The following is a 15407-nucleotide window of genomic DNA, read 5'->3' on the forward strand; positions in this document are numbered from 1 at the left end:
GCAGACGGCTGACAGCTGCAGTCTAAGCACTAGGCGTGTCGTCATTTCCACGATGGACAGAAAACGAAAGCGGACGGATCGTTCAAACATTGATAAAGCACAAATCCTGAGGGACTATGACGCTTTGCCCAGAATGAGCCAACGAGAAGCTGTAGACAAGTTGGAAATTAACCAGCCGATCCTATGCAAGATTCTGAAAGATCGAGAGGCCATTCTGAAAGGTCAAGTGGATTCGTCTTCTTCTCAGAAACGCAAGCGAAGCGGCAACGCACCCGATGTCGAATCAGCAATGGTCAAGTGGATTCAAACTTCTAGAGAAAAGGAAGCACCGCTTTCTGGACCTCTGATGCGGGAGAAAGCAGCTCAGTTCGCGGAAAAGTTCAACAACAAGAAGTTCAGTGCGACAAACGGCTGGATTGACCGGTTCAAGAAAAGACATGGAATCGTCCACAAAAACTTCACGGAGAGGCAGCGGCGGCTGACGTAGGAGGGAAACAACAATGGCTGGACCACGTGTTTCCGGATCTCGTAGAAGGCTTCACAGCTGATGAGATCTGGAATGCTGACGAAACCGGGTTGTATTTTCGGGCCTTACCAGACGGACCGTTCCTCTTCAAGGGAGATCAGCACTGCGGTGGGAAAAGGCCAAAGGAAAGAATCACGGTGCTTTTTTGCTGCTCGATGACTGGTGCTAAGCGTCCTCATTTCGGTATTGGTAAAAGCAAGAATCCACGGTGTTTCAAACGCCTCAAAACAATTCCAGTTCGCTACAGAGCCAATTTCTCCGCATGGATGACAGGTTTCCTCTTCACTGAATGGCTCGATGAGTGGAATCGCGAGCTTCGGCGTCATGACCAGAAAGCGTTGCTTCCCATCGACAACTGTCCGGCACATCCCCAATCACTTCAACTGTCGAACATTACTGTGGCATTTCTCCCGCCGAACACAACCTCTGTTCTTCAACCGTTAGATCAGGGAATTATCCGTTCATTCAAAGCTCATTACCGCCGTGCCATGCTACGAAAAGTGCTCACTGAGATTGACAACGAGGATGGAGCAATGACAGCGAGTGACTTGGCGAAAAAGATAACGATCCTCGACGCTATGCTGTTTACGGACGCAGCATGGAATGATGTGAAGACTACCGGCATAGTGAACTGCTGGCGCAAAGGAGGAATTTTCATTGGAGCGGCAAGCGAAGGCGAAAGGGTCGAGAGCAATGACGACGACGAGTTAGCCAACCCTCTTGAAATGGATCCCGACCAATGGCAGGACTTCGTCAACATGGACGCCACTCTCCAAACCACAGACGATGATGTCACAGACGAAGCCATCGTTTCGGCAGTCCAACGCGAAATGGGAATTGCTACTGACGCAGACTATGACGCCGACACTAAAGTGGAGGAAGAGGAGGAAGAGGAGATCTCTGTCCCGACCATCAAGGAAATGATGTCTGCAGCTAAGACGATCAGGCTTGGTTTGCGATCACATGGGTTCAGTGACATGGCCTTCCTGCGCAAACTTGACAAGGAGGTTACCGCCATTGCCACAGACTCGTTAAAGCAGGCAACAATCGACAATTTTTTCAATACAGAGTAGGCTCATCGACAAACCTATGTTGTTTTGCTTTGAAAAGTACACATGTACTGTACATGTAATTGTTTTATTTTCAGTAGTAAGTTATATTGTTTTGAGCAAGTGTGTCATATAAATCAAACTAAATGCTGAGTATTTGTCTCCGTATGTGTACTCGACATTTGATCCGCTTGATACTCCACAACTCTGGTGAACTCGGATATTAGAATCACCCGCTTATTAGAATCAAATTTGTCCGGCCCAAAGTGATTCTATTAAGCGGGTTCCACTGTATATCTATAAAGTACGTAAATAGGATGTGAGTATGTCTATTAATTATGTAAATACGATGTGAGTATGTCTATTAAGTATGTAAATACGATGTGAGTATCTTGCCTTAACTTTGGAGTCCAACTGAAGAACAAATGTGAGTATATCTATAAAGTACGTAAATACGATGTGAGTATGTCTATTAATTATGTAAATACGATGAGAGTATGTCTATTAAGTATGTAAATACGATGTGAGTATGTCTATTAAGTATGTAAATATGATGTGAGTATGTCTATTATGTATGTAAATACAATGTGAGTATGTCTATTAAATATGTAAATACAATGTGAGTGTCTATTAAGTATGTAAATACAATGTGAGTATGTCTATTAAGTATGTAAATACGATGTGAGAATGTCAATTATGAATGTAAATACGAAGTGAGTATGGCTATAAAATTGTAAATGTGATGTGAGGATATCGATTAAGTATGTAAATACGATGTGAGAATGTCAATTATGAATGTAACTACGATGTGAGTATGGCTAGAAAGTTGTAAATATGACGTGAGGATATCTATTAAGTATGTAAATACAATGTATGTCTATTAAGTATGTAAATACAATGTGAGTGTCAATTATGAATGTAAATACGATGTGAGTATGGCTGTAAAGTTGTAAATGTGATGTGAGGATATCGATTAAGTATGTAAATGCAATGTGAGTATGTCTATTAAGTATGTAAGTACGATGTAAGTATGACTATTCAGTCTGTAAATACGAGGTAAGTATGTCAATTATGAATGTAAATACGATGGGAATATTGCTAAAAAGTCGTAAATATGATGTCAGGATATCTATTAAGTATGTAAGTCCGATGTGAGTATGTCAATTATGAATGTAAATACAATGTTAATATGTCTATGAAGTATGTAAATATGATGTGAGTATGTCTATGAAGTATGTAAATAAGATGTGAGTATGTCGATGAAGTATGTAAATACGATGTGAGTATAACTATTAAGTATGTAAATATGAGGTGAGTATATCTATAAAGTATGTAAATACAATGTGACTATGTCTATTAAGTACGTAAATACGATGTGAGTCTGTCTATTAAGTATGTAAATACGATATGGGTATGTCTATTTTGTACATAAATACGATGAGAGTATATCTGTTAAGTTTGTAAATATGATGTGTGTCTATTTTGTACATAAATATGATGTGAGTATGTCTATTAAGTATGTAAATACGATGTGAGTATGTCTATTAAGTACGTAAATATGATGTGAGTATATCTATTAAGTATGTAAATATGATGCATGTCTATTTTGACCATAAATACGATGTGAGTATATCAGTATATCTATTAAGTCTGTAAATACGATGTATGTCTATTTTGTACATAAATATGATGTGAGTATGTCTATTGAGTACGTAAATACAATATGGGTATGTCTATTTTGTACATATATAGGATGTGAGTATGTCTATTCAGTACATAAATACGATGTGAGTATATCTATTAAGTATGTAAATACGATGTATGTCTATTTTGTACATAAATACGATGTGAGTATATCTATTAAGTACGTAAATACAATATGGGTATGCCTATTTTGTACATAAATACGATGTGAGTATGTCTATCAAGTACATAAATATGATGTGAGTATGTCTATTAAGTACATAAATATGATGTGAGTATATCTATTAAGTACGTAAATATGATGTGAGTCTGTTTATTAAGTATGTAAATATGATGTGAGTAAATCTATTAAGTATGTAAATATGATGTATGTCTATTTTGTACATAAATACGATGTGCGTATATCTATTAAGTATGTAAGTACTATGTATGTCTTTTGTACATAAATACGATGTGAGTATATCTATTAAGTATGTAAATACGATGTGAGTATGCTTATGAAGTATGTAAATACGATGTGAGTATGTCTATTATGTACGTAATTATGGTGTGAGTCTGTCTATTAAGTATGTAAATACGACATGGGTATGTCTATTTTGTACATAAATACGATGTGAGTCTGTCTATTAAGCACGTAAATACAATATGGGTATGTCTATTTTGTACATAAATATGATGTGAGTCTGTCTCTTAAGTACATAGTATAATGTAGGTAGAGAACAGCTGTGAAGGCGCTCTTGCTACCTTCACATGGAAAAATACTTTAGAATCAAAATTACCGCTGTATAAATTTGGTCAGGTGTGTCAGTGTCAGTGTAATATATTAAATAAATGCGTGTGTGTGTGTGTATATATATATATATATATATATATATATATATATATATATATATATATATATATATATATATATATATATATATATATACAGTAGATATCTATAATTCCACCAATGTGTGTGTGTGTGTGTGTGTGTGTGTGTGTGTGTGTGTGTGTGTGTGTGTGTGTGTGTGTGTGTGTGTGTGTGTGTGTGTGTGCGCACGCGCGCGTGTGTAGAAATATTGACCAGTTCCTCTAACAACATCAATGAAAATTTCACGCAGCCCTCCTCTTATTGAATATCAACTTTGATATTATGTTGTAGGTTCCAAAATGAAGTTTGTGGAATTGGCCGACAAGCATTAGATCTTTTTGTGGTCATGTATTTTACAGAAACTCATTGAAAATGCCATCAAAGTGCTTTTCAATGCCAGATCAAGGTTGTATTATCTTATTTTGAGGCATAACTTGATTTTGCTGGAACCAATTCCCTTCAACTTACAGGTTAAGGTTCTCAAGTGAGAACAAATTCCCCCCCCTCCCCACCCCCATTTGCGCTGTTGGATTCAATAGGGCAGCTTCGCCCTGTTGCTGCTTGTTTACGCGACGCGATGCCGTTTCATTCGTTTTGTGTCTTGAGGCCAAACAAAGAAAACGGGACGTAAAGAGTGGACCTGAAATGGAAAATCGTTTTGCTCGTTATCAAGTCGCCACATCTTTGAGGCAACGGGCAAGACAAGCCTGGGGCACTGAGCTATTAGTGTTGTTTTGCACTCAATAAGTGCTAACAGGACACCTCTTGAAGGTATGGGCAGCAGCTTTCTTGCCGTTACGGGTCTCAACCCAGAATGGGCCTGAAGTGGCACCTGATATCTGAGGTTGAGGTCTTGGCAGACTGATTATTTTCTGATAGAATAATGTCGGTATGACCATTCGACCCACACATTCTGACACCCAAAGCGATCCTTTTGCAGACCAAGGAACTCAAAAGTTCAATGAGTTCAGTTTGTGGGAAATGATAGTAAAAGGAGACAAAGGTGTTTCTAGTCCTGGAATTGCAGCGCAGACTGTTACAAATGAAGGTTCATTGTGCCATCTCAGTTGTGGTGCATTCCAGATGCCATGTGCTGCTCCTGTGTAGTCCGGATGCTCGTCATGTGGTTGGATATTAAGTGCTATGCCACCTTTTCACTGCTTTATATTCATGTGTGCAGTGGACATAAAACATCTTTTTATTGCTTCTGTTTTCTCATACAGTTGTGGAATTATAATAAATATTTCTTACATTACGGTTCCAATTGGCAGCTTGGTCATGCTCCACTCTGCCCTCGTGTGCTTGAGGTACATTTATAGCACACTCTCAATCTGACTGCTGTTCTGCATGAAACTGGAAAGTGAAATGTTTAGAAATCAGGAGCTCAACAAGGCAGAGCAACGGAACGATGTCTGAAAGGTTTCTCGAGCCAACATCAGGCAGGAATATCAATGAGTATGCATGTAGATAGGCAGAAAGAGATAACAAGCAAGGTCATGCGCAGGAACCGTGATGGATACACAGGCTGATGGGCAAGAAAGGTATTGCAGTGGTGACATTGGCAGCACTTCCTGATGACAAAACCAAATGGCTACCCACATTGGGACTATTTTTGATTGCAGAAACGTTTCTTTTTGCAGAGTTTCCCATCCAGAAATCGACAAAAGATTTGAAAGTCTCTCAACATTTGGTTGAGAAAAATAATTCTCTTTAATTTTCTGCTGATGAACTGATTCGAGTCGCTTTGGAGGCTAGTTTACAATGTCAGGTTAATTTTTTTCCTCCCTTCAAACATTTCCATGTTAAATAAAGAGGATTAAAAAATTAATAAAAATAATATGATTCGGTATTGCTGTTTATCTTTGCATGCAACCTTCCAATGCAGGGTTAGTCAGGTGTCTGTCACCCAGACATGACGTTTGCTTTTTCCTCCTATTGCCTCGAGGACACCCCTGCTTAATAGCCAAGTCGAGAAACCAAGAGGTAAGAATAAAATGAGCTTAAACAGCAAAAAGATCACAAATTCAGCACAAGCAATTACATAAAACGTCTCATTCATCTTTTTCTTGGCAAAGACCGATTGACTGGCTCCTTCACGGCCTGTTCTCTTCCATCTAATTTTCTGAAACCTGAATCACTTGAATACTTTGTTTACTTATATGGATTGTAAACAATGCAATAGCCAACCTCATGTCGTCTGACATGTCTTACAATGAGGCTGTATATCTCAGCAATGTCCATCACCGTTTTGTAGATAACGTGTCTGACGTGCGTTTCTGCACACCTGTTGGAAACCTTGAATAGAAACAAAGCATGTCATCCACAGCATTGTTGTTTTTTTCATCTCCAGCAAATTTGTCAGCCATTATCCAAATAAGGCACACCATTTACTCTTCAGATCACAAACAAATATTAAAAAACACCTGTTTAACGAAAATCATTAATCGTTAAATGTGAAACAATATCCTTTCAAACCTGAAGACCCCATAAACCCTGTTAGACCCCTAATACTCGAAAACCCAAGACCTTTTACACCCATTTAAACCCCCAATACCCTTAAAAGCCCCATCACACCCTTTAGAATCATTGGCAGGTCAAGCCAGATTAGATCTGTGGCTTGCAACTGGTGCCATGTAAACCTGTACTAATCTGTTTCATGGTCGGGTTGTCGGTGATTAAACAGTCTCCCCAACCAGGTTTTCTGGTGAGGAGGGTGTATGGATATGGACACCCAGAAGGATTAAAAACAAAAACTCTCTAAGGGCGGAGGAGCTCCTTGTGAGCCAATGGCTATCCATATATAGTACCCAACTGTGTCTGCGGATGTCCTACTGAAGTTGGGTTACTTTTTTAAAGGAGGCTGATGGCAGGATTTGCACTACGGCCACTGAAAAACCCTTCACTCCACAAAACATACTAAAAACGCAAATAAAACTGAAAACCCACGTTGTGGGAGTACCTCCTGTGCAGCTGCTCTTCGCAGAGCAGCTCAGTGGATGACAGGATTGGGGCAAAACCTTCGGGACCCCCACTCTGATGATAGGAGGAAAAACACGGGGTAAACTTCCCGGGCTGAATTGCGGTAGTGTGTGTCAGGGTGGTGCTGAGGTGTCATCCACCAGATGGCGGTCTCCTTGGGTTAACCGAAGGCAGACCCTTCGGGTGAGTGCCTGGAATTTCCTATTCCAAAGAGAGGATGATCACCTGTTGCTGTTTTCAACTGAGCTCAAGCATTTGGACATCAGTATTGCAGCACTCTCTGAGGTTCAGAGACGGGATCGTGGCGAGATCATGGCAAGTGATTACAAATACTATTGGTCTGGTCGCTCTGATGGTTACCATGCCCAAGGAGTTGTTGTCGCTAAGTCCAATAAGTTGACTTCAATGATAATAGAAGTAACACTGGTCAACGAGCATATTGTGATACTGAGGATTCATCACTCCTTGGGATTCGTTTCTCTGGTCTCTGTATGTACTCTGACTGAGGCGAGTGATCTCACTGTGAAGGACGCATTCTATGCCACGCTCGAGTCTGTGGTTGATCAGTGCCACAGGCGAGATACTCTTCCAGTCTTGAGGAATTTCAATGCATCGACTGGAACCGAGAGGGATGGTTATGAGACATGTCTTGGTTCCCATTGGTTTGGAACTGTGAATCAGAATAGCACTAAGTTCCTTGACTTTGCAAGAAGTCATGGACTTAGGGTGGCTGGTTTCATGGTTCTAGTGCTCACAGGCTCATCACTGGACTTGGTATTCCAATGCTGGTGGTGTGGTAAAGGAAAATGGCCATGTGCTTGTTGATGGTAACTGGAGGATGATCCAGAACTGCAGTCTACCAGAGTGCTCAGTTCCTCAATACTGACCACAGGCTTGATTCAGCAACTCTGAAGCTTCAGCTTAAATCTGGGAGAATGGTACCATCCAAGCCTAGGCTGGATGTTGGCAAGACCAAGGATGAGAGGGTAGCTGAGGAGTTTCCTGACAGGCTGAGTGGGGATTTGGGGGGTCTGGGTGCTTTGGGGAATCCTAAATAGTTGTGGAGTGCCTCAAAGACCAACATCCTGATGTTGCCGGTGGATGTCTTGGAACTCACCATCAGGTGAAGAAGAATTTTGTCTCTCAAGGAACACTGGATATCCTTGTACAGAGTCGCAGGGCCAGGCTTAATGGCAGAGCTGAGCTCTTCAGGGAGTTGAGTCATAAAACTGTACGTGCACTGAGGGTGGACAAAGAGGCCTATGTGTGAGGAACCTGTGAGGGGTTAGAGCATGCTCATGTAGTCATGTGATGCTCCTCCTGCATACAGCAGAATTCATGCATTGCGTTCCACCAAGCCAGTCCCTCGGTATGCTGCAGTTAGAGTGGAAGGTGGTGGGCTCTTGACAGAGGAGTCCGAAGTGAAGGCCCGCTGGGCCAGTTACATTGAGCGTTTGTACCAGGCTGTTCCACCAGCTGTTGAGTTGGATGACAGGGGTGTCACTATCCCAATTATTGACCTTCCAATCAACTGTGATCCACCTTCATTTGTGGAAACCTAGACTGTGGTGAACCAGTTGAAATGGGGTAAAGCTCTTGGCATCTGTGGCATCCATGCAAAACTTCTCAAGGCTGGTGGAAATGCTCTGCTTATAGTCGTTGCATGCAGTTCTGTGCTCTGCCTGGTACACAGGCATCATCCCAACTGACTGGAAGAGGGGCCTTGTTGTCCCTATCTGGAAAGCGAAGGGTGATCACCAGGACTGTAACAAGTACAAAGGGGTGACGCTGCTCTCAGTGCCAGGCAAGGTGTTTGCTCGGATAGTTTTTGATCGGTTTTGCCACCATCTGTTTGAGCACCAATGCCCAGTGCAGTCAGGCTTTACACCAAAGATGTCAACGATTGACCATATCCTTGCTCATTGGGTCCTCACTGAATGCAGATGAGAGTTTCAGCAGCGGCTGCTTGCAGCCGATGTTGATCTCCACAAAGCGTTTGATTCAGTGAATCACGATTCCCTCTGGAGGAGTCTTGGTCTTTGTGGGGTGCCACCAAAACTGATCAATATGATGTCTGAACTATACTCTGGCACTGAGAGTGCTGAGAGATGTGGTGATACCATCTCTGGCTTATTTGTCATTGTTACGGGAGTTTCTCAGGGGTGTGTACTTTCTCACACACTTTTCAGCACTTGTATGGACTGGATTCTGGTGAGGATTTTCGAGAGATCAAGCTGCGGTGCATCGTTTGGGAATGTCAAGATCTCTGACCTTGATTTCGCAGAAGATGCATTCATCATTGCGGAGACTCTGGTTATCATTTTTGGGGGCCCTCAAGGTGCTGAATGAGGAGTCGGAGCCGTTGGGATGAAGGGTTTTCTGGGTCAACACTGAGATCCAGGCTTTCAATGACATCTTGCAAGCTGCTATCTTGTCTGTACCTGCTTGTGATGAGGATGTTGAGGTCACAGAGAGATTCACTTACCTTGGCAGAAATATTCACGGCTCTGCTGGCTGTGAGCCAGAGGTCAATAGACATCTGACTTGGGCCTGCGGAGTAATGGATTCACTGGATCATGGGGTGTGGCGCTCTTGGTACCAGTGCAGGAGGACGAAAGTCTGAGTTTTCAATCCTTGGTGCTTCCAGTCTTGCTCTATAGATGTGAGACTTGGACTCTGACAGGGACCTGACACGGAGACTTAATTCCTTTAATTCCAGGTCTCTTCAGAGAATCCGTGGATATTGCTGGTCGGACTTTGTGTTTTATGAGTGGTTGCTCAGAGAAACTCAAATTAGATTTGTTTCCTGCATAGTCCGTGAGCGTCAACTGCGGCTGTATGGACATGTGGCTCATTTTCCTGATGCTGATCCTGCTCACCAGATTCTCTCAGCGAGGGAGCCTTGTGAGTGGAGGAGGCCAATGGGCCAACCACATGGCTTGTGGTTGCAGCTGGTTGATCAGCATCTCAAGGAGATGGGGATGGGTCAGGCATCTGCCTGGGGGATGCCAGATGGAGGCTCCTGGAGTACTGGCGGAAAGTGGACGCAGCGACATGCTGCTCTGGTGCATGCTCCTATACCTGACCTGACCTGAATCTTTAGTCCCCATCAGACTCATTTCGATCCAGTTCGACCATTTCTACTATACTAAAAAAATAGAATATGTTTCTATGTGTGTGTGTTTGTTTGTTTGTTTGTTCGTCCTTTATAGGCGGCCGAACCGTTGGATGGACTGAGATGAAACTTGGCATGAGTGATCCTTGGGACATGAGAATGGACATGGGGGCTCAAGTTCAAGGTCAAAGGTCACGGGGTCAAGGGGTCAAGGTCACCGTGTAACTTCAATTTCTCAATTTCATCAGATCGAGACGGGACCAATGCCATTCGACAGATAATCAAAATTAAATGACAGTTCATTGACGACATTCACTTCCGACTTCCGGTTTTCGAGTTATGACGTCATAAGTTGACTAAAACGTCAATTTTTCATGTTTGTTTGTCCTTTATAGACGGCCAAACCATTGGATGGAATGAGATGAAACTTGGCATATATGATCCTTGGGAACGGACATAAGGGGATCAAGGTCAAGGTCAAGGTCAAAGGTCACGGAGTCAAGGTCACTGGGTAACGTCAATTTCTCAATTTCATCCGATCGAGATGGGACCAACGCCATTCAATAGATAACTGTACCCGCCCATGGGCGGGTACTTTGCTAATAGTACCCTAAGAACCTACATCGCTTGTTAGACCCTTCGTTTGACCCTAAGACCCCTAAAACTCCTTTCTACCCTTTAGACCTTCACACTTTTCAGACCTTTTAAATAATACCCTGAAGATTCCTTTTATCTTTCGACTCTTTTTGATGTGCTAAGACCATTTGGACCCCTTTCGACAATTCTGACCCTTTAGGCCTGAAATTTACCCCTTCAACCTCTTTAAGGACTACACCATTTTGACCCATTTAGAACTTTTGACCTTTACACCTTTCGACCTTTACACCTATCTCCATTTAGACCTTCAGATAATTGACCTTTACACCTTTACAACTTTCAGACCTTTTACCTTTAAACTTTTACAACGAGACCATTAAGATCTTCCATTTGCAATCAATGACCTTTCATTTAGTCCATCTTTCCATTTATTTTCCATAAAAATGTCCAGCCAGGCATCTGCAATCTCTAATGGCTCCTTTTCATTTTATTTGTGATCCGAGCCATAAATTCTTCCAGAAATGTGCTTTTCATGGCTTGGCAATAGTTTTACATAGCCTTATGAAATGTCGTCTATAAGGGACTTCAGGCGATCGAAGTAGCCAAGCAATTGGTCCATGACTACTAATTCACTTGTCTTGAAAGAGATTGCTGAAGCACCATGGCAGGGAGCCTGAGTCTTTATGGAAGAAGGTGATAAGGGAAAGATTTGATTGTTGTAGTTCAGAGACAAAGAAATTCTAACATTGCAGATTAACCTCCATCATCGACTGTTACTTCTTCAAACAGAAAGGACCATTGACTAGTAATTCCCTGAGAGAACACCAGCCATTGATAGTTGGTGACTCTCTTTAATGTTGACAGACTTCTTGAGTTTTTTGCTGTCCCCTTAATGTGGTAATTTCTGGTTGGTTGACTTTTTTACCCTTGATGTGGAATGTTACCTCTTCCAAAAATGTTAACTCGTCAAGAAACCCATGGGAATGATGGATTTTTGATTTGAACTTCCTGTAACATGTGAACCACCTGAATCATGTAAACATGTTCAGGCAATTTCACTTTGAGCATTTTGATCATCGTTGATTGCGGGATGTTGAGTTCACCACATGCTTGTCCCAAAGACCTTTGTGGACTCTTTCCAAGTGTTTGCCAGAAAATGGCGACAGTATCCTTGTGGATTTGAAGCCTCTCGGTTCCTTGTTTTCTCATTCATTGACTCAACTTCTTGAAACGTTTTCATCGAATTGTTAATTGAGTTCCTATGTGGTGCATCTTTCCTGAAATGTGGAGTGAATATTCTTCTCACACCTGTTATGGATTTCTGTTCTGCTCGCCATAACACATAGTTAACTTTTTATTCTACTGTTGCCATTTTCAACATCTGAAGTGAAATGAAAAAAATAAAAAATTAACATTAACAAACGATGTGAATTATGTTTTCATGTGGCTTTTGCAGTTTGCTTCTATCATGTGTACATCCAAAGTTACTAAAGTTTAAAAAGTTTCACAAGAACTTGAAAACTCCCCTTTAATGGATTAATTATAATCAATCACAACCCAGCAATCGATCTCACTTATGATTTCCCTGTTCTCATTTCTCTGTTATTATAATACCTAAAAAACACAACTAACTTCCTTTGGTCTTTAACCCCTGACCTTTCACTCTTCATCTTTGATCAAGTACCTTCGGTCTTTTACCTTTGCTAAAAACTATGTAAACCCTCTCTCCATATTATATATTTCACTTTTAACTCTGACCTTTGATTACTTTCTAATCTTTCATACATTCACATTTCTTCATTTAGCTCTGATAAAGGACTCACACTCAGACACATCAGCCACACCCCATTTCTTATGACAGTTAATGTATACTCATGAACTTTTACTTGAGAAATCGATTTTGTGCAAGAAGCACTTCCGGGTGTTTTGTTGGTGAGAGTAGTTGAAATTGTTGTTCCAACCTCCTATACATGTGTATAGGCAGAGGGGCATCCGCAGGCCGCTAGTCAATGGCAGGTTGCTGCCGAAGGAGCCCTCGTCAGAGCAGGAATTTAGAAGTTGTCCATGGTACTAACGTAAAATTTGTCTGCTGACACAATGTTGAAAGAGCTGTGTATGATATTTAACTTGTATGAGCAAATACCGTATTTATTCCAATAATTATTGTATCCCCCCCTTCCAATAAACAATATTGTAATCGCCCCCCTTCCTTCCGATACAATAAATATTGCATCGCCCCCCCTTGTATCGCGATTATAATCACCCCCCTTCCAATAAACGTCCCCAAATGGTGCAGTTGGAAAGCATATAATCTATTCACTTGGTTGGAAAACTCATCATCAATTTACTTGGAACAAAAATTTGTGTCCATTAAATCATAAAGATGATTGTTTTAAAAGCCCGTCTTTCTGGAATTTAGAGGAAGACAAAGCTGGATTTGATGCTGAATGCAGTGGCTCATTCCCTCCAAAAAGAGCCCCCCCTAAGAAGGGGTTGAAAAAAAATGACAACCCTCCAGAAAGTGCCCCCCTCCACCCCCATTAATGGGGAGGGGGTTGAGAAAATATACGGTATTAGCAAATAGAGAAGCGAATGTGAGTAAATGGTAAAGACAGCTTATCTCACCCCCTCCCTTTCTTACCCCCACCCCCGTATTCAAAAGTCAGCCCTGTTTCTGACTGCCAGCTTGGCTTCATTCCATGATATCTATCCTCATTCTCATGTTTCTAAAATTAATTTACAACGTGAACAAAAGGAATATGACATCATATCTTGATCAAATTTCCAATGGTGGAACATTATGAATTCACCTTGTATTCTGTGCCCCTCCATCCACGTCGATTCCAAGACAAGTCAGCCACCACTCCATGATGAACTCTTCTGCACAAATCTCTACACATGGGATATAGATCCTGCCCCCACCCCTACACCCCCATTTTATATTGGGGAATGAGTGAGGAGAAGTGGGACCTTTTGTAGGATTACATACACTAACATTGTTAATGATGTGATGGTCCTAAATCTGCTATCTGTGTCAGGAACGATGTCAGGGTGCAAGAGACACCTCATTGGTTCAAAGATGGTGACATCACAGGTAATTCCCAACTTCACCACACTCTTCCTTCCCTGCAATAAAGAGAATCAATGAACACTTGATGAAAAAGTTCTTCATCTAAATGAAGATGCCACTTTTTTATGCAGATATTCCTGAATTTCAATAATCTTAAAAATGTTTCAATGGATATCTTTCCGTTCCACAGGATATTTGTAACGCCATCAAACAATGGTGACTGCAATAACTACCGTGGCACCTCCCACCTTGGCATCACAAGAAAAGCTTTTGCCAGGATCATCTTGAAGAGATGCAACCAACTTGCTGATCATGTATACTCGGAGACACGGTGCGGTTTCAAAACAAGTACATTTACTGTACATATTATCTTTTCCTTACATCAGCTTCAAGCCACATGCAGGGATCAGTGCAAACTACCCGATCTTGCTTTTGTTGATCTCACTAAGGCATTCAACACTGTCAGTAGAATAGGCCTCTATAAGATCCTACAGAAAATTGGCTGCTGACCAAAGTTCTTAAGTCTCACCCACTCCTTTCAAGACAACATGCAAAGCACCATAGAGTATGACAGCTCCACATCTGAAAGCTTTCATATGAAGAATTGCAGTGAAACGATTACGTTTTGGCTCCCACATTGTTTGGTATTATCTTATCCATGATCCTTTCATATGCTTTCATTGCAGATATGGAGGGAGTAAACCTGCACATGTGATCTGATGGAAGGTTTACAATCTATACAGGTAGCCAAGACAAAGGAGTGGTGGGTGCATCCAGATCCGGGAACTCATCTTTGGTTTATGATGCAGCACTCATCGCTCACACTGAAAAACACCTGCACAGAGTCATGGACCATCTTTCATGCATGTACCATGTTCTCCCTCACCATCTGCGTCGACAATACTGTAGTCATGGGACAAGGCATGACGTCGACAGTCACCACTGATCACACTCAACAACACACCCTTAGCAATTGTCAGCAATATCTGCTACCCAGGGTCTTTGTTGACAGATAATCTGTTATTTGACAAGGAATTAAATACACACATTGGAAAGGCAGCCACCACTTTTGGCCGATTCACGAAGCATGCATGGACGAATGGTGAATGCATGACCCTAAAAACTAAGATGTTGACCGACCAGGTCTATGTCCTTATTATCTTGTTGTATGGCAGTGATTTGTGGGCAATTTATAGTTACCAACAAAGGAAAGAACAATTTCCATCTCTGCTGCCTTTTCCACATCCATGGCATTCATGGAAGGACAAAATTACAAATGCTGTCGTCCTTGCCCAGGCAAATTTGTCAAGCTTGGCACTTATTAAGCAAAGACAGCTTCGCTGGCTTTGGCATTTTTTTTTTTTTTTTTTTTTTTTTTTGTATACCTTGGTCGAGGCTCGTATGAGAGCTAACACACAACTCACAGCAAGGAGGCATGAGACAAGAGGGGCGGGAGTGGAAGGGACAAAACATTGGGGAACAGACACAGGTGAACTGTGGAAGGGAGAGGGATG

The 15407-nt window shown here is 41.6% G+C and overlaps 1 long non-coding RNA gene across 1 annotated transcript in view; it reads left to right on the forward strand.

Moving 5' to 3' along the window:
* Nucleotides 1-4267: 4267 nt before the first annotated feature.
* LOC147012880 (uncharacterized) overlaps nt 4268-15407 on the forward strand; it is a 12291-nt gene continuing 1151 nt past the window's right edge. Inside the window, exons 1-2 of the long non-coding RNA XR_015051102.1 lie at nt 4268-14224; nt 14580-15407. The exon at nt 14580-15407 is cut by the window's right edge and continues 1151 nt beyond it. This is a non-coding gene — a long non-coding RNA (uncharacterized LOC147012880). The remainder of the gene's footprint in view (nt 14225-14579) is intronic.

This window comes from Eptatretus burgeri, chromosome 14 (genome assembly GCF_056783735.1).
Source record: "Eptatretus burgeri isolate ZD-2024b chromosome 14, Ebu_testis_v1, whole genome shotgun sequence".
Classification (NCBI taxonomy): domain Eukaryota; kingdom Metazoa; phylum Chordata; class Myxini; order Myxiniformes; family Myxinidae; genus Eptatretus; species Eptatretus burgeri.